The 17246-nt window shown below is 47.2% G+C and overlaps 1 protein-coding gene across 2 annotated transcripts in view; it reads left to right on the top strand.

Moving 5' to 3' along the window:
• The window catches only part of LOC143006715 (cadherin-6-like), a 107182-nt gene that overhangs the window by 33050 nt on the left and 56886 nt on the right, over positions 1 to 17246 (top strand). Inside the window, exon 1 of one of the 2 annotated variants that reach the window (XM_076157956.1) lies at positions 1457 to 1594. The exons of the other annotated variant lie outside the window; for it this stretch is intronic. The gene's annotated coding sequence lies outside the window, so the exon portion shown is untranslated. Of the gene's footprint in view, positions 1 to 1456; positions 1595 to 17246 lie in introns of those variants that run through there. 2 annotated transcript variants of the gene reach the window in all.

The raw sequence follows: 17246 nt of genomic DNA, 5'->3' as shown, positions 1-17246 counted from the left end.
ACACAGTCACACACATATCAAACAATCTGTGAATCTCTATGTTTTAATAATCCCTTCACTTGATAAAGGAAAGCAGGTTTCTCATTTACATAATGATTGTGAAATGAGATTAGTGTTGAATGTAGCCTCTAATCAGATCACTTTACACTGTATGCAAACACACTGATTAACAGCTTACAGGAAATTATCAGCAAAATAAAGAGAGCAGGACCAACAATGAGGTTGGCTCATTAAACTGAAGACAAAACCAAAGAATCGACTCGCCAAAGATCTGTGATCATGGCAGCTTAAGGGTTTAGGCAACACCTGACATTTTATTTATTATTCAGTTCAACATTTTAATTAGAAATGAGGTTGCAAAGGCCCAACTTTGATGTCCAACCCACAGTGCTACAGCAAACAGCAGTGGTATTATCTTGAGGTAGAAATACAATAGCAGTATTGAGCATATCAGCCCCCTCTGTGATGTTCTGTATGTAAATGAGATGCTGGGACGATTATCCATTTACTTCACGCACCGAGTCTAAATTGAATTATATGCTGTAATGATGTACGATCTACGGCTTACAGGTTCAAAAGAGGTTGAGCCTAACTAGAGGCTTTCACTAAAATAACCATTTATTGATCCTTTCCAACTCACATTCAACCCCTGACTTCAAAACAATTAATCAGTTAATGCAGATGGAAATGAAGCACAGAAACGTTGCAGGTGATTATTAACTAACGTCTTTTTTGTCATTTAGCTCATTTATGAATTTTGCTTTTGTTTGTCGCATGAAAATATTAACAACGACCAAGCTTTGCAAAATCTTCACTAAAATCTCTTCTAGACTGCTGCATGCTCAAAAATCTTCGGAAATTTTTCAAAAATAACTTAAATTCAGCATGGGGGTCAGTTTTGCAGTGAATGTATTCTGTAAAAATGTAAAAATTTGAGTCAATTATTTTGAAAAAGTCTCAAAAAAAAGGAAAAGAAATCGATCAAATAAGTCCGAAAGAAAAAATGACATAAAATGAAAAACCAAATTCAAAATCTAAAGGGATTTTGTGGAAAATTTGAAAAAAAATCCCAAATCTGTCAAATGTATTTGAAATATTTATTATATTTCAAATACATTTTTCCAGGAAAATACTAAATAAAATTGATTCCAGATAATAAAATTAGTAACATTTTGGTGTGAATTCAGGATTTTTCACAAAATAGAATATGTCGTTTTGATTTATTTTGACTTTTGAACATTACAGGTTTTAGGGCACGAAGGAATTCAAAATGAAAACGCGAATGATCCAAGAATCCATGTTCCCTTTGTCTTTATGGGTCGCGCTCGCGTGTGTGTGATTGTGTGTGCGGGAGCGCGTGTGTGTGTGTGTGTGTGTGTGCGCGCGCGTGTGTGTGTGGGAGGGTTGAGTCCCCTCAGCCTCCCTGACATCCACACACACACACACACACCGAGAAGTGATGCAGCGCGGCTGAAGCTGAAGCGCGCAGCTGACGAAGGAACAGCGGGCATCAGACGCTGCGGTGCTCGGATACAAGCGGCTCCTCCGCGCGCCTCCACGACACCACGACGCGGGTCAACTTGGTCGCTATCAGGTGAGCCTCGCTTCCAACTCTGAATGCTCTTATTTGTGCCACATTCGACCGCTCGAACGGAGACTTCTTCCCTTCTCCGTCCTCCTCCTTCATCCCCGTCTCCATCTGCGGTATCCTGAACCGTCCGAGTGGCTCCACTCGCGGCTGTCACATTCATTTGACTTCTTTATATGGAAGCTTGTGTTGATTTGAATGTTATCGTTGCCTGGGCGCTTCCGTATCAGCAGGAGACTAATTAGCGGAATAACTTCGGGCTTTGAATTGGAAATGAGTTTGAATTGGAACTTCTAATCGGCGCATTCATTCAACTTGCGGGAGCTCCGATAATCGATAACCGGCAGTTTCGTCAACTTTTCCATCCCGTGCGTCATTGTCATTCATGCGGCGCTCCGTCGATAATGAAATGCGCCTCCGCTCTCCAGGACGCGCGACGCAGTAGGTTTGGAGTGATGAGCAGGAGTGTCCGTGAACGCACCGCCGCGTTATTTGGTCATAATAGGAAACTTGAGTTGTTTCTCGTCGTCTCTCTCGGCTTTTCACGCTGCTTCTTTCCTCTCCGATAATCGGCGGTCGCGCTGGCACGTTGCCGGCGCTGAATCCACGGGAAGCGGCTCGATGCAGGTGGGACACGGAGCCGCGATGAGGGTGGACCGACCGCGGCGTCTGGCTGCGGCTACGTTCACATGACGAGCTGAAAGTGGCGCAGATCTGATCTTCAGCCTCTAGATTTGATGTTTTTCTGAGCAGTGTGAACAAACTTAATATATCATCAGATTTGCATATGTGGTCCTAGAGAGCGTGAGAGAAAGTGTGTGTGTGTATGTGTGTGTGTGTGTGTGGTTGTCCCTCTCTCTCTCACTTCCCTGCTCTGGCTCATATCACTGTCTTCATTATTCTGTGTTTGCTCCCCATGCGGGTTGGAGCAGGGAGGAGGAGATGGAGAAGCTTCTCCTGCGCTATATGCATTATTTGAGTGTACCGCTTTTCCCCCGTTGTTCTTTGTGTACATGTGCACATGAGGTTGAGTTCATGCCGGTGTCAGGCAAAGGTCAAACACCAGAGACTCAAGTTCTCTGAAACAACATGTCCACCAGCGTTATTGACAACAAAGATGATATCAGTGATGTGGCTGTGAATATTTAATGGAGCTGCTGAATAATGCAGAGGCTGTAAAAGAATTAACTGGTCTTCCTTAATCAAAAGTCTAAACTTGGATGTATGGAGAGGAGGAGAGTGGAGGCGAATCCAGCAGGCAGGGGCGGATCTAGAGAAATGGGGGCCCTGAGCACCCCGAGGGGCTGAGTCCCTTTTTCTCAGCCTTTATTGTTAAGTTAGAATAAAAGGGGCTGTGCCATGAGTTGTGTATCTGTTTTATCAAACACAATATAGATTCATAGCTAGAGGTGGGGTGTCTTAGCTGGGGGCCTTTGTTATGTCCACCCCTGTCAGCAGGCCTACACAGTCACTCCGGAAAAGCCTCGCTGTCCTTCCTGTTGCCTGCTTGTTAGTTATTGCGCTGGCTCAGTGTAAGCCTGAGGTAATGCACTTGAAGGCAGCCAGGAATTTGTTTGGGGGAGTCGTCAGAGCACCGGGGGAAAATTCAACAATAATCACTCCTCTGTACGGCTGCGAGTGAGGATCAGCGCTCATCAGGGGGAGACTGTGCAATGATGTTGACTTTGAAATCAAAATTGGCAGGTTAAGAGTCACTTTGCTGTGTTTTTTACGCTGTATTTCTCTTTTTGCACCTTGTGTGTGCAAATTGGTGAAAGGAGCCGATTGTGTGTCACCGGCGTTGGAGGCTTTCACACCAGAACAGGTTTCACAGCTCAGGTTTTACATATGTCGGGTTTGAAGTTCAGAGATGAAAGGGCCACAGTCGAATCTGTGGCTGATCAAAGTCACACGGAAAACACGGCAGGTACTGAATATTTAACGGCTCTGCAAAGTTCCTCTGTGTGTGCTTGCGCGTGTGTGTGCGCGGGTATGTGTGTGCGCGGGTATGTGTGCGCGGTTCAGAGGTTGGCTTATGAAGATGTTTAAAGCAATATTGCAGAACTGATTTGACAGGCAGGGGAATAGACACATCAGCACCATCTGCATTTTTCAATAAAAGCTCAGATTACAACAGACAGTCCCTCACATTTCATCTTCCTCCTCCCCTAAATATCTTCACTTCAGCACTTTTTAAGGGATTCTCCCAAAAGCCCCAATCTCGGTCTGGCTGTTTCCTGCGTGCGCCGCGACGTCACTGGAGGGTGGGCGTACCCGACGGCCGGGGCCACGGTGACCGCTGACCCGAGTTGATTGCATTATGTGTGCTCCAGATGGGCGACATCACTCTGATGCGTCCTGCTCATAATATTGAACGCTCCTCGTCCGCTCTTCGGCAGCATCTGGAGCTAATGAAATCATATTCCAACGACCGCTGTCTGCAGCAGAGCCATTCTGCTGCCCTGTGGGAATGTCTCATATAGAACAGGCCCATCTTCCTCTCCTAGTGTGTGTGTGTGTGTGTGTGTGTGTGTGTGTGTGTGTGTGCGCGCATGTGGACATTTGTGCAGTCTGCATCCACACTGTGTTGCTCTAATGTGTGTGTGTGTGCGTGTACGTGCCCGATGTTGTTTTGTCTGCACGCACTTATGGATGTTTGAAGTCAGTGGCAGAGAGCACCCCTGGGCGCTGTAGTTCAGTAGATGCACCTTGATTGGTTGAGTGCATTAGTCACGGTCTGCATGATGTGATAATAAATCATGATGTTGTTTGTACGGAGCGCGCTCAGCGATTCTCCCAAAGAAGTCCTTGTGCCAAATGCTTGTGGAGCATCAAAGCGGTTTTACAAAAATTTCATGATTTTCCGTTCCATTTTTGTAGGAACGAAGTCGCTGAGGTTGTTTGTATGCCAGTTGTGTCATTCTGGAGATGTTTGGTGGCCTTTGAATGAACCCTTATGGATCCCTGTGCCATGGCTCCTACTGCACAAACAGACGTTATGAGCGCCACAATAAAAGCTAATCATATCTTGTGGATTCTCCAATAGAACTGTACGACGCGAGGCTGATATTTAAGTAATTGCTTTTAAAGAGACGAGCTCAGTTAACGTATTTAAGAAACCAATAAAAACATGTCTGGAGCTTTTAATTAGGCTTCTAACTGGATGCCACATTTAATTTATTTCTTATTTTATTAAACGCATTGCAAAGAATCTCTCTGCCTCTTGATTGCTGTTATTCTGAAACTCACATTGAGCTTTGTTCATTGCAACAAAGTTCTACCTAAAATAAGCATTATTGCTTTTATTGCCCTATTCAACTACGTCTTGTTAAAAATACTGCCCCCTGGTGTCCATGGCCGACACGTTAACCTTTGGGAGCTGTAACTTTGTCCTTATATTTATGTCAATCTGATCAAAACCACAACAGGTGATCATCTCTCACCTGCGTCCACATCTCACACCCTCTGAGGGATGGGGGTGTATGCCAGGTTGGAGTCAATTCCAAAGAATCCTTCAGGATGAACTTGGTCTTTGACATTGCTGTAGCATTTGGATTGCATTTACTTAGCGTTCACTTTTACCAGGTTGCCAGAGAAATGCTTTGCTTTATTTTTATTTTTTTTGCAATTTGTTTTTATTGAAGCAAACATTGTACATGACATTGTGCATACAGTTGTAGAATATTTTGGAGATCAGCTTTTATATAGAAAGAGGGGAAGGAGGAGAGCGAGAGATAAAGAGAAGGAAGGAAGGTTGTATTATCACTACTACTGTTGCTAAACATTATATATAAACCCTGAGGTAGAGTACAAGTAGATTGGAATTGCAATGATGTCATAGGGTACATACAGTTCTTACAGTATGATGTCAAACAGCAATTAGGCTAGTACAAATCGCATCATAGCTTGTGATAGAGAGAGAGAGGGTGGAAAGAAACAGAAAGAAAAACAACAAAAAACACGAGAGGGCATCCTCTGTGGCTTAGGTTGCAGTGAGGCATCGAACTTGTATTACATTTGTCATCTACGTTTGTGTACATTTCGGCCAATCTGGATTTAAAAATGCTTTGCCCTAAACCTCCTCCTTCCTTAAGTAGCTAAGTTAAGTAGTAAGTTGGTCCTTCACAGATCTACAGGCTATGCCAGACCAGATAAGACCACAGATCAGATCCTTTTTATTTTATTTTCTCATTTTATTTTTTTCCAGGCAGTCCAGGAAGGGGGTGTGTGTGAATGTGGGGTTGTGTGACTGTGGGGTTGGGTGGGGTTTCTGGGTGATGGATCCTATGATGCGATTTGTACTAGCCTACTTTGCTGTTTGACATCATCCTGTAAGATCTGTATCTATGACATCATTGCAAATCCAATCTACTTGTACTCTTACCTCAGGGTCTACGTATAAAGTTCAACAACAATGGTAGTGATAATACAGCCTTCCTTCCTTCCATCTCTCTCTCTCCTCTTTCCCTTCTTTCTATATAAAAAATGATCTCCAAAATATCCTAGAAGTTGGTCAGGGGTGCTGGTATTGGGGTGAACCCGTGACTGTGCGGTGATGTCGCCCCACGCCACTGAGGTAATGTAGGATTGGGGAAAAACGGACTCTAGAGATGTTTGGACGAGACGGTGTGCGGCTAAACTATGGCTGTAACTCCACAGGTGTAAGGAAAAGAGGTATTTGAGAGGTGGATGGCAGCCAGGAGAAAAGATGGTCAGTGTGCAGTCTGCTTAAATCCCAAGAAGGACCTATTTTACTCTGTGTGTGCTGAGAAGATAAATTCACAGTGGATCAGACAATTTACACCTCGCTTAACAATGGGTAATTATCTCCCTGCTTTGTACCGGAGAACACCAATTACACAGAAATATACTCATAAATCTATTTTGAGTGGTTGGACACAGATGTATGGTGTTTTGTACGCGCTGATAAGAAGTGGCGATAATAGAAGAGTCCGGCTTTCTAAGGTATGGCACAGAGCGAGGGATGTGACTATGAAATCACTTAGATTCATGTCTTTGGGGTGGGAGACAGTAAATTGCTGCCAATGTTGAATAATGCAGTCTGCCAACAGCTTTTTCCCTCTTCCCCCTCAAACTGTGGCTTGGCTGCACAGCTTTTCTAATTATGAAGTGGCTGAGAGAGAGAGAGAAAGATGGAGAGAGAGGGTGAGTTTCACAGCTTCAGCAGTGGAAGTCGCTGGAATTGCGATCTAACCGAATTAGCCTGACAGAGACGTGGAGTTTACCCGATGCGTTTGCAGAAGTTACATCGCCTATGCCGCCTACCTGCCCAGTCACCAAATGAAGTCGCATACAAAGACGCACGCCGCGCACACGTGTGTGCTGTACGAGCCGGAAAAAACACATTTTGAAGTGCACACACAAGCACAAATGCAGGCAAACAAACACAGTACAAAGAGGGAAGGTGTACACTTCTCTGCACGCTTCTCAGCACAATTTAACAAGATATATTAGTCACCCAGGAGGCAGCAGAAAGCCCAGCATCCACAGCGTGCTGCAGACTGCAGTCTGACAGTGGGAGATAGTGATTTACAACAAAGCCCTGTAGACCATGGCACAATTTCAGAGTTGCAGGAAATGACACTGGTAAAGCACGAGTATGAAAGTCTATCCACCAGCCACGTCTCATTTCTTACACCATTTGGCCCGGTAATGCGAAGGTGCAGCCGAAAGGTGCGCGTGATGAATGCAACAATGTAGCGACCGTGCGATGCTGAGTTGGAGGCTGCTTGTTGAACTCCTTTGGGGCGTCGCAAACGAAAATAAGCACAAAAAAAAAAGAAGGAAAGCTGAAGGAGCTCGGCCAAAACAGTCGTTCTCTAAATGTGAGGTGAAATTGATTTCCCGACCCTGCGAGCGCGCGGCGTAGGACTCGGATTGGATTTGTAATTAAATCTCTAAATCCGGAATATGACTAAAAAACAATAATCACCTAACGATGGGAATCACAGATCCAGATCACCATGAAAATCTAATCATGCGTCAGCCGGCCTGAGGCTGAGCTCCCTGACAAATTCCATCATGAGCTTTACAAACGTCCTGCTGACATTCAGATTAACTGTCGGAGGCGAAAATAAAACTTCCATGCTGATGCTAAAACTAAGAATGTGATGAGGCGTGAGGCGCCCCAGTGAAGAACCCAGAACAGGTTGGTGCCCATGTGAGTCCATGATACTGGAAACCATCCAATAACTTTAGGAGATTGGACGTTTTCCAATCATTTTTGGCAATTTCTTCCAAAGTAAAACACCAATTGGGAACATTTACTCTCTGGTGATGAATTTGCTTCATAGCTTGAAGGTCCTTGGTTTGAACCCTGAGCTAACCCCTTTGTGTGTGAAGGTGCCAAAGTATTTATGATAGTCAAACGCTGCACCACAGAACAGGGAATCAAATATGAAAATATATTTGAATATTGTCAAGTTTGAGGTATGGCCGTTCAATGTTTTATTCTTCTAGTAGTTTATTTAATTGAAATCTCAGCTCTTGCGATTAGAACATATGTGTTTTTATCACAGTTTTGACACAAAAGCAGTGGCTCAGATTAGCAACACAAGACAAACACCTGGAACAAACTCCAGAGCAAACGTTAAGAATGACTAAATATGTGAGTTTTATGGAAATCTATTATTGTAAAAGTGTCTCTTTCCTGTTGATATTGACTTGTTAGATTTCCATCCTCTAAAAATACTAAAATAAGGCTCCGTCCTCCTCAAAACTTAACAATTCTCACTTTTTTGACTTTTTGTTTTCCTTGACCGGTTGTGTCCCCAGTTGTCTTACTGGACAGACGGAAAGGTCCTGGAGCTAACGTCTGGTATGATGTGTGTGTTTCTGTTGTGCCTTGAGGTAGCCTGTCCAAGAGGACGAGTGGGAGTGAGTGCAGGAGACAGATGGTGTCCATGGGTCCTGCCTTTCCCCTCTAGTTGGATTCCTGTCTGTGCAAAGCCCAGAGGCTTAACTCTGGCTGCAGTAAGTGGACTGAGAAACGCTAAACACAGTCTGGGGGAAGGCTGCTGAACATGACAGCCAGTTAATAAGTGCACGGAAGACGAGCGAGAAGAGCAGGAAGTGGGGGCGGGTGGGGCGGACGGACAGGGGGACGTTGTTTGACTTTGGTGATTTTTTTGAAAGGAGAGGGGACGATTGGTCAGGAGGGGCGGAGGAGGATATTGACTGCAGGATGACGAGAGGGTAATGGGAGATCAGAGAGTCCAGCCACAGGACGAAGAGCATCAGTGGCTGACTAGAGTACAATGAAGATGGAGGAGGAGGAGGAGGAGGAGAGAGGTCGGCCGGGGGGATGAAAGGAAGAATCCTCTGAACCGGTTGCGGAGGTGGTGAGAGAAGGATGGTTACTTTGCTCCTGCCAGGCCTCGGTCAGAGCTGTCAGCTCCAGGCGTCTCGAGCTGGTGTGACCCCGCCCCCACTCGCCGCAGACTGTGTGTGTTCGATTGTGGGTGTGTAATTGTTTCCTCTCCCTTCCTCGCCTAAGTCACTCATCCTTGTCTGCAACAACCTGGAAAACACAAAACCGTTGAACCTGCAGGGCGCTGCAGATTCCTGGCATTTGGGACAATGTCGGCCAAAATGTTGCGTCACAATTCACTCAACTCTTCCTTAAGTTGGTGCAATCTGTAAGGGGCAATCCGTAAATTACACTTCAGTGTTTCGCTTGGACAGAATTCCTAGTTAGTGGGTAGTAACTGAACATGTTGTGCTGCCTCTGTAAGATCATAATATGGTATTATTGTAATGTAATATTGGAGGCTGTTTATGGGAGCGATGATGAATTTATTAGTAAGTAACACTGATGAACGTAGCAGAGGAGGTCACAGTTGGAACACTGAGCAGCCAGCAGTCAGTAAATAACGAACCGACAGCCTTTACGCTTTTAAAATGTCGTCCGCTCTGGAAACATCTAACCCTACAGCCTGCTAAGCACAACCTGCTGTCATTGTACAATCGGTTACTCACAACGTGTGTCCGGACAACACATTAATGTGTGAGTCATTTTCAGACGGTCCCTTGCGGTTGTACATTCTAAATTTGTCACAAACTGCAGTATTTACAGACCAAATCAACTTAACTATTATGCCGATACACAGCAAAATGAGTGTGTGTGTTGTTAGGTGAGACAGGCGCCGGGCTCAGGTGTGTGCGAGCCTCACATCCAGGCGTGTCTTCATGCGACTTCTAGCATGTCAATTTCTCTTGGCAGCGGTGAAGGCAGAGTGATGTGATTTTCCCCTCTAACGGCCTCCAGGAGTAATGATCCAGGTTATTGCAGATGACGTGTAACACCTCGACCCAGCGGGCATTGGCGCGGCTGTTTCTTATAGGTCAGGCTTTCGGGGGGAGGCTGTTGTCTTGGCGGGCAGCACCGCCGTGCGCGCAATTCCTCCCCCTCTCCCAAAGCTGTCCCCTCCAGACGGGCCCCTCCCTCCGTGGATAATGGTCTCCTGTCTTTGTTGTGAATGATATCAGGGCTCTATTGTACGCCGGGTTCCATTCTGCTGCAGAAAAGCCTTTGTGATGTTTGTTGTGGGTTTTTTTTTCTTTCGCCGAGGTACCACGCGTGAGCCGCATTCTGAGGGCACCGCAAATGAACAGGCGGGCGCATCGGCAAAGGGCCGACTCACTTTTCAGTCTCCAGAGTGAAAGAGAGGTCCCCGCCATTGTTCTGCTCCCTCTCGAAACATTAGGATGGTTCACGGGGAACGAGAGAAATAGAAAGACCCCTGCTCGAGCTACCTGCTGAATCAAAACCGCCGCTCTATTCTGGGCTTGTATATTCCTCGGGGAAGGACACAATACAAGCTATCAGCAGCGACACGGGACAGGCAGTAATAACGCCGCAAACGGCGGTATCGGCTGGAATAATACCCGGGGTGTTTCTCAAACAGTGGGGGAAACCTGTCCCTGTTGAGGAAAAGGTCATCCTCTGAGCCCCCTGCAGCTGAACACTGTGTTCCGTGGTGAATAAGTGTGCGTGTGTGTGTGTGTGTGTGTGTGTGTGTGTGTGTGTGTGTGTAGGCGGTGAGCTGCCTCTCCAATTACCGTCTCCACGCTGGTGTCCATCAAACGCGGATGGGGCACGACCTTTGCGGAGACGTCATCACTCAGAAAGTGAATGTGAGGGGAGCAGGGTTTTGATTCTGTGACTTACTGATGAAATGTTACAGGCCAAAAATGTAAAGCTGCTCCCTGCTGGGCCCAACAGGCTTTACAATGAATGTTTAGAAGATAATTTTTTGGGGTTTGAGAGTGTTTTCACGACTATGCTTTAGGGTTTCCAATGTATAGACACTGCCCAAAAAAAAGAACTACACATAAGCTACTAAAGACGAAATGTGTGTACGCCAGACCCAGGCAGCCGCTCCAAGTCGAGTCTGTGTGGGCCTGACCTCTGACCTCTGCAGTGACTCTGCACAACCCTTCAGCTCCAGCGTGGAGCTCCAAACACCCACAGACTCTCTTAAAACCCACTTAGAGGCGCACAGCCGGCAGGCCCGGGCCATCCCACTGAATGAAGTCTTGCCGTTAATTGAATCTGGCGGTGAGTGGGCTGAGTGACTGATGTCTCACAGGACCAAAGGTCTAGACACAATGTGCCACTGTGGGCCGGTGAATGAAGCCGTATTCACCCCTTCATTCGTTTGCACTCATCACAGGCAGCACGGCGGTGCCTGAGGCGTGCACGGTTTCCTCTCATATTATTGCTCGGAGTGCTGCTTGAAGCTCGGGACCACCAGCCACACTGCTGCTGCTGCTGCCAACGCCGCTGTTAATGAGCGCTGCAAAATAATTAATACAAATGGAATGTTTAATGCATTTTTTTCCATTTCAAAGAAATTCCCCCGGCGTCTTACCATGAATTCAACTCTTGAGTCGTCTTCAGGCAAATAATAACCCAAGTTTGCCTTTGCCTTTGTTAGATCAAACTCAATTAGCGCTGCTGCGGTTTGAAACTCTTCTCGCACAACAGAACGTCTCTTCCAGCCAACTCGAAGGTGGAGGTAGACTTGTTAATCCCGCTCTTGCAGGAAGTGTCCCGCTCCCGTGAACACGCTGTCGGGCTTCTATCACGCCGCTGCCATGGCTCGCCCGTCATGACTGCCATCCCACATAAAGTCCTGCAAAACAATAATAATGAAAATAAGCAGAGGGATTCCCATTAGAGGGGACAAGTAACATCTGAAAACCATCAACGCACTCACATTGGATGATTGGATGTCATGGCGATGCTCTTGACATTAGGCAGGGAAATGGCGCCGTACTTTTCTGTTGTGTTCCATTTCTCCATAAGTTGTTCATTCTACACACTGCAGCTCTATTACTGCTTCAGTCGAACATCTCCACACAGTTTAACGACGCACTTTAACGACGAAAGTGAAGCTTTGTCTGTTTTATGTGATTTATTGTGTCAAGGTTACACACACTCGCGCACACACTCGCACACTCACACACCACCCCCTCACCTCTCCATGACGCTAAAGACATAAACACTGTTAACTTCCGTCTGAGTCTCCCTCCTGAGTCAGACAAAGTATACTGTGGCCTTAAGCCTCCCACACACACACACACACACACACTCACTCACAAAGGCAAGGCAGCACGCACACTCGCACACGCGTACGCACGCACACAGAATACGATGTCTGAGCTCGACCTGGAGCAGCAGAAGCAGACACTTGTGAAATGCAGTGTGGATCCTCTCTGTCTCATAAATAATGGACGTTTGCTGAAGCATCTGTCAACTTTTCTGTCAACCACGTTCCAGATGGGAGTCAGACGGGCCGGAGCAACGCGTTACATACACACACACACACATAACAAACCTCCACGCACCCCCAGTCCTGTTTACATCTGTGCGCCGACACCCTGCGCTCACCCTACACGCCTCATCCTATCCGCTGATTTATTAGGTCCTGCACCCTGCACCGCTGCACCGCCTCTTCCCTCGCTCCCTCGCTCCCTCGCCACACGCACACGCACACACAAATTCAATCATACGGGGGCCAAGTGAGCTCCGAAGACCTCCCTTTGGTTCAATAAATAAAAGAGTCAAAAATAAATTTCCGCCCTCCATTTAAACACACACGTGCTCCCCGACATCCTCCGCTCCTAAACGCATCAGTAACGCCTCGGCCGGTGACGGCGGCAGCGGCGGGAGCAGCCAGATGTGTGCGCGGTAAACACACGCCCGCGTCGGCCCACGTGTTTGTTGACTCTAACATGGCCGCGCTTGAGCTCCCTGTGAGTTCCCGCCAGCCCGACAGAGCTTTACACAAAGTCGTAACGTCCACAGCGTGCGGCTCAGAGGAATCTGGGCGGGTTGTCCTCGGCCACAAGGCCAGGTCAGGAGAGTCACACACACACACACTCTCTCTCCCTCTCTCTCTCCCCTCTTCCTCTGTGGCAGCTGAGTTTTAGGATGAGTGGGTCGTGCGCTGTCGGGTGGCGGTTACTGTACGGTTGCTTTATGGACTAAAGCGTCGTCTTCCCGGCCTTGTCGTAATAGAGGATCCAGCTCATAAAGCAGCATCATGATTTGCAATAAGCAGAGTTAGGGGAGAGTAATGAAGGTGTAAATCAACGGAGCCTCTCTTTTCTCCCTTCTTCTTTTAATCTGAGGTTGGTAGACCCCCTCTGCCCCACCCCCCCCCCCTCTAAACCCCTCAGTTCTGTCGCTTCCTCTCTCCCCGTCCCTCTCTGTCCCCCCTGGCCCCCCTCCCTCCCTCCCCTCACCGTAATGGAAAGCCTGGCGCTCTGTAATAAAGCAGAGCGAGCAGCAGTGTTAGTAAACAGCCTGCAATCTTTCAACCAAGTCCAACTCCATTCTTTCCGTGTGTGTGCGTGCGTGTGTGTTTGGTGTGTGTGTGTGTACGAGGTATTCCATATCCCGGTATGGTGTGGGGGCTGTGGGGGGTGGCTGGTGTGCTAATGAATGAGGATGGAATGAGGAGTATTTATTTCTGGGAGTCTGGGAGAAGGAGAGGCAGGGAGCGTTTGTTGGGCCGGCTCATAAGAACGCCTTTGTTTTCATTTCTTCGCCTCGGTTTAGAACAAAAAGCTTTTTCTTTTCAACGCGGATGCAAATCACCCCCGGCGACGCTTTGCAGAGAGCCAGGAGGAGTGGTGGGAGAGGGGGACCACACAGCCTTCCGTTATGGGGCAGCTACGCCCGTCTCACTCGCCCGGCCGCCCTTCACTAAATAAAGACGTCATCAGGATTTTGAGTTGCGTGGATTGGAAGCAATCATCAAAAGAGAGGCTCCAATACTCCCGAGTTAAAACGCCTGGCTGGGAATCATGTTAGAATTTCCATTCCTCGCTCCAAATCGATCGTATGGGTCCCTGCTCTCCAATATCCATGGTCACCTTTGCTATAAAGTAGGGTATTACTTTTTTAATGCGGCAGGCTTTCATTGTGTGACCAGTGAGGAGAGGAAGGAACAGAAATGCACGTGGTGACCTCAAACACAACGAAACGATGGCGGAGGGATAATGAAAGAAAGCGTTGTGAGTTTTGCTACACGTGTGTATATATATATAAATATATATGTGTATAAATATATATCGGTTTGCCAGTTCATGAGCAAGATTAGTTGCTTGTGGTCCGCCTGTGACATTGGCTAGAATTATTTCTCTCGTCTGCCCGTTTAAGTCCAGGTAGCCTCCGTGGAGACGTTAATGCAGTATTGATTGTTTATCTGTAATAACACGGTGCTGTTGCAGTGATGGTGACACCTTTGCGAGGGAGGGCGGGGGCAGGGGACAGTTTGGGGAGTGTGTGGGGCGGGAGAGAGGGAGGGAGGGAGGGAGGGAAGGAGGGAGGGAGGGAGGCTGCTGCTGCGGGTAGTAAGGTGGTAAGGTGGTGATAGATAAGCTGCTATACCCTCTTTTTGCTGCTGGTGGGTGATTGTGAATGTGGGGGTAAAACGAGGTGGCTGAACATATCCTATCTGGCAACACTCCAGGTGTGAAATGGGAAATAGAAGCCAGGGTGAAAACGTTCGATAAGGCCGTCTCCAATGCATCCAAATAATTCAATCTCCTGCTCTGACCATTCTGGTGGCTTCCCAATGCCAACGGCGGCGTCCACCCACTCGCTGCCCCTGGGCCCGGAGCCCATATGGCGAGCTACAGTGTCTCACCGTGACCTCTGCCCCTGCCTGTTGTTGAGCCAACCCCCCCGAGGAGCTTGGTAATTACAAATACGCTGGAAGTCACACCAGCCACGAGGAAAGGTGAGCGTGATTAAAGATGTGTGTACGGCAAAGTTCAAGGGTTCCTCCGTCGGCGCGGCGACGCGTTGAAACTCCCTCCCCCCCCACGAGTCGCAGAGGCGAGCAGAAATCAAACGCTAACTCGAATCAATCAGGCGTCTTTGTTCATTAGAGTCGTACATTCCCAAGAGCGGCAATAAAAAAGCGGCTCATCAAGAGCGCTCATTTCAGTGATGAGGGGGCCGTCCCTCAGGGGGAAGCGGCGGAGGTAAATAAACATGAGTCACAGTTAAGGTCAGTGAAGATCACGCAGAGGCCCAGAGTCCCATCTGACCCGACTGGATTAAGAACCTCATTCTGCCAGTTACACTGAAGGATTTATCGTCACACTGTTTCTACAGGAGCGTCACCAAGGAAGTGTGTGTGTGTGTGTGTGTGTGTGTGTGTGTGTGTGTGTGTGTGTGTGTGTGTGTGTGTGTGTGTGTGTGTGTGTGTGTGTGTGTGTGTGTGTGTGTGTGTGTGTGTGTGTGTGTGTGTGTGTGTGTGTGTGTGTGTGTGAGATTTGGCGATTGATTTTTTTGGAAACTTTACTGCAGTAGGGTCGGTGCATACATAAATAATTTAAGATTTAATTTGGAATTCTGTTAATTCTGCAGCCATAACAGTGAAATGAAAATTGTGTGAAAATCTGCACCAAAGGGGGAAAAAAATCAACAAATATTTTCTTTGTGTTGGTTTTTCAAACCCGCATTTAAATAATTGCCAAAATAGTATCATTCATAACCAATAAGCATAATTGATGCAATTAAAACAAGCGCTCCCGTCCCAGCGGGTCAATGAGCTCCGTTTATGTGTCTTTGTCGTGGTGTTGATGAGCTGTGATTGCCTCACAAACACAGACACTGTAGCCAAACGTGGACGGTTTCCAACATGTCAGTGTGGCTGCCCTGGAGGCAGACAGACCACAGAGCAAAGCCAAAGCCAGATTCTCCCTTCAAAGTGCCTGAAAGGAAGATCTACAACATTTACAGTGACAGAAACAGTGATTAATCCCTGAAATGTGTGTGTGTGTGTGTGTGTGTGACTGCATTGCATTTCTTTTTCATACTTGGTGTATTTTGGGTCAGTTTTCATTGTGGATCTGGATGAAACCCTTGCAGAGGTTCTGTTTGTGACACGAGGCTTTTTTAACACCTTGCTGGTTTTACTTTGGTGCACTTAGAGCAGAATTTGTCCAATTTAGAAAGTGTGAAAAGCTGGAGGAATCAGTTTACGTCTCTGTCTGTGTGTTTTCGGTTATTAATAATGTAAAAACAGGTGCTCTGACCCATCGGCGAGTTATTTTATGGTGGGCTTGAAGAAAGGTCATTACTCTTAGTCGAGGAGGAAACACATTTTCTCTGCGCAGCCTTTTATTAGGGCCATATTTTAGGTGTGTGATGTCTTTGTTTTAGCTCCATGTATTATTTAGTGTTGTGCGACGGCTGTGTTTGTGTCGCCGCTGACCCGCTGTTAGAGTCGATGCGCGGCTGAATGGAAATGTCGTTCCCTCTCTTGTAATTGTCACGGCGGGGAAGCCGAGACAAACGTGGGAACACAACTCCTCCACTGATTTTCAATTCACCGCGCCGAGTTTGACCTTTGTGCAGCCAATCAATGCATCCGCTTCCAGAGACGGACGATTCATTTAAAAGCAACATTTGCCGCGTGTTCGACATCCTGGCAGGGCGGTCATATTAAGAGGTAAATATGGTGATTGATATAGAAATAACAGCTTTTAATTAAAGCATTTATTACCACTGTTATTGCTATATTGATGTGCCTCTGCCCTTTTTGTTCCACACTGCGCAGGACAAAATGTATAAAAGCTCTGGCCTCTCTTGCTTGACTGCACATGGCACAACGAACGCTCGGGACACAAACACTGATTTGCATGGAGATGGAGGCTCCCATAACCAGCAGTGCTCCACCACAAAAGCCACAGTGGGGAAAGCAGGAAGCTGGACTTCAACCCCCCACACCACCCACACCCACACCACCCGCCCCACCCCCCTCTGAGCGACTCTTCCTTTGTGCGAAAGCCATGTCAGACCACACGGCTGCTGGTGACAAAGCATGTGCTCCAAACACAGGAAAGCAAACAGCCGAGCATGTCTCATCTGCTAATGCGACACGGGGCCGACGCCATTAAGCTCCCATTTCCTCGTGTTTTATTTGTGAGGGTGTCTCGTGCCCATTACGCCTGTTCTATCACCGAACAAGGATGACCACATCTGTTTGCCACAGCGGTACCAGACGTTATTAATCTTTGTGAGAGGACATTTAGCGAAATCAAACCTCCATTTATTAGCCCCCAGCGCAGGATTGGAGAGCTGGCAGGGGTGGATAATGACTTTAAGCTCCCA

Source organism: Genypterus blacodes, unplaced genomic scaffold (assembly GCF_046128005.1).
Source record: "Genypterus blacodes isolate CSIRO-AG114 ecotype Tasmania unplaced genomic scaffold, CSIRO-AGI_Gbla_v1 ptg000076l_1, whole genome shotgun sequence".
Lineage (NCBI taxonomy): Eukaryota > Metazoa > Chordata > Actinopteri > Ophidiiformes > Ophidiidae > Genypterus > Genypterus blacodes.
This window is presented reverse-complemented; position numbering and strand designations above follow the sequence as displayed.